Source organism: Mirounga angustirostris, unplaced genomic scaffold (genome assembly GCF_029215605.1).
Source record: "Mirounga angustirostris isolate CCGP_5_RB_7025 unplaced genomic scaffold, mMirAng1.0.hap1 SCAF_1, whole genome shotgun sequence".
NCBI classification, from domain to species: domain Eukaryota; kingdom Metazoa; phylum Chordata; class Mammalia; order Carnivora; family Phocidae; genus Mirounga; species Mirounga angustirostris.
The window spans coordinates 208,924,154-208,926,783 of NW_026991709.1; the positions used below are offsets into that span (position 1 = coordinate 208,924,154).

Here is a 2,630-nt window from a genome sequence, read left to right on the forward strand (position 1 = left end):
TTAGCAGTAGCAGTGGGGCTGGAGAATATTGTGTCCTCTCCGTCCTGCCTGGTGAGAAACACTAATAATGTGGTGGAACTTCTGACCCTTCCCAAGGCCGTGGCTCTTGCAGCCTGCAGATGTCAGCCCTCCCGTTTCCCTGTGCTTGGGGACTGGTTTAGTGATCCACTGGTGTCAGGATTTCTTCTGATAGCTTTATGGAATGGATCAATGAGGATAACCTCAAAGAATTTGTATGTGGAATCTTCACCAACCCAGTAAGAATTCAAGACTCTCAGAGCCCCAGTGGCATCCAGCTCGCTCCTCTGCAACTGACTGAAGTTGTTGGGCAACTTTAGCTGGTTAACACCATGACGGACAGGCTTGCCATAGGTTGCACCCTTAGGAACTGGGTATTGGCGGCCACTACATCACACACGAATCCAAAATAGGACATGAACTTGCTTGGCCTTGTACCCCAGTCTGCATGCTTTATCGGGCTGGGTTGGGTGGAGGGCCCTGTGAAGTGCAGAGAACTGGTGGTAACTGCCAGCAGTGCACCCTGAGAAAGTGCATTACATTGGACTGCTTCCTCCTCCATAGCTCCTGGATGTACTGGTAAGTGCCCCTTTTGGCTTGCCTTTCAGTGGACGGCCGCTTCCAGACAAAGGACTAGCTAATTCTTTTTTTTTTTTTTTAAGATTTTATTTATTTATTTGACAGAAAGAGAGCACCAGCAGGGGGAGTGGCAGGCAGAGGGAGAGGGAGAAGCAGGCTCCCCGCCAAGCAGGGAGCCAATGTGGGGCTTGATCCCAGGACTCTGGGATCATGACCTGAGCCGAAGGCAGATGCTTAACTGACTGAGCCACCCAGGCGCCCCTGCACTAGCTAAATAACTAATTTCTTTGGAAGCTCACCTCTCATAGGCAAACCAACCGCTCCAGAGCCCGTACTCCAACCAGCTCCTCTATCTTAACTCTCACAAAACAATCCAGTATTTCTCCTGCCCTAAATCAACCTAGGGCTAGGTAGCAGACAACTGTGATTCAGAGCCCACCGGAATTATTCAAGCTACACGGTATTTACCTTTACCCTGCTCTGCCTTGCCTTTCCTGAAGAAACCCCAACAGAGCCCTGACCTATGCTTTCCCCTCACTCCTGTTTTCTGCCTCCTGACCTGGTGCTTCCCTATTGATCCTGCATTACCTGGTGTGCCCCCTTCTCTTGGAGCTGTAAGTAATAAACTTTCGGTGGCATTAACCTATCTGTGCTATCATCTGGTCACCTTTATAATTGGTCACCCCAGCGCAAATCAGTTGGCACAGGGTGACTCTCTTTGGTGGGGGGCATGCCTCTGGACTGCTCTTGGCTTACTCAACTGTCCTATACCAAACAGCGAGTTCTGGTGCACTTGCACTTTGACGATTACTGCCTTATGCAGTGTCTGCACCTTCTTCTGTGGTTTTCCAATCTAAATTGTGGTAAGAGATTGACTCCAGATTCTTGCTTTGTATAGTTAACTGTGATTGGGTGTATGAGAGGTCCCCAATCAACGTTTTATTAACGAAGTGTCCTACTGGATGAGAAATCATGGAAGCATCTAGGGATAATTGGCGTATACTAAAAGAGGCACAGTGAAGGATTCCTCGAAAGTGGGAAGCACAAAATGGTTATCCTCAAGACTACTGTGAGGGTGCTGAGACTGATCCACTGGGCGGCCAACACCATCAGAGCACCACCAAGGACCACCATGGAGGGCTCAGGAGACAAGCATTGAGTCCCAGGTGCTGTTCCTTCTTTGTGAGAAATCTACTTTGATGGACAAATAAGTCTGGGGTGAATATATGTGTTCCACTGGGCCATTGAAAGCTGTCATTGAATATTCCTTGGGAATTGTTTCCCCATTTGATTTGAAATTTGGACAGGCCTCTCTCAGTCATCAGTAGTTAGGTGATTTCATCTTGTTCTTTCATTTGGCACATATTCCTCTGTCTCCTCATTTTGTCTAAATGTTTGCTTCTGTGTATTATGTAGGTAAGCCACATCTCTTGGTCTTGAAAGTAGTGGCCTTGTGTAGAAGTCCTATGGTGCCCTGTAGTGCAATTCTCCCTGGTCTCCAGAATCAGGTGCTCCAGGGTGTCCTGTGTGTGGGCTGCTATTCCCCTATTATCAAGGCTGAGACACAATTGGCTTGAGGCCAGTCAACTTCAATGACCCATTTTTCCTGCTATGGGCACACTGGGCAGGGTTGGTCCCTGTGCTGTTGAGAGGACTGAGGTCGCCATGGACTTGGTGATGGACCAGGCCAGCAATCAGACTAGGTGGCTTCTCTGCCACAGCTTCAGGTGCCCCAAAGGACAGGGCTTGCTCCCTGTGCATCCGAGAGTCTCTCATTGGTGAGCAAGGTCAGCTGCCAGACTAGATGCCTGTAATTAGCCTTTCTGCACAGTTGCAGGCTCACCAATGTTGAAGTCTTGCTCTCTGCATGGCCAGCTAAGAGGCTGGGTTGCTGGAATGTGGGAGTGCTGGTGTGTGAGGCTATATCCCCCATTCCCAGGGCAGGAATCACTTTGGAGTGGCACTGGTCTCTGCCAGGGTTGCCTGTATAGAGTAGCAGGGAAGGAGTTGTTTTTGGAGGGATGCCTACTGAG

The 2,630-nt window shown here is 49.4% G+C and overlaps 1 pseudogene; it reads right to left on the minus strand.

The window, feature by feature from the left end:
• Positions 1–1,731, minus strand: LOC123863062 (large ribosomal subunit protein eL15-like; annotated as a pseudogene).
• Between the last annotated feature and the right edge of the window lie 899 nt (positions 1,732–2,630).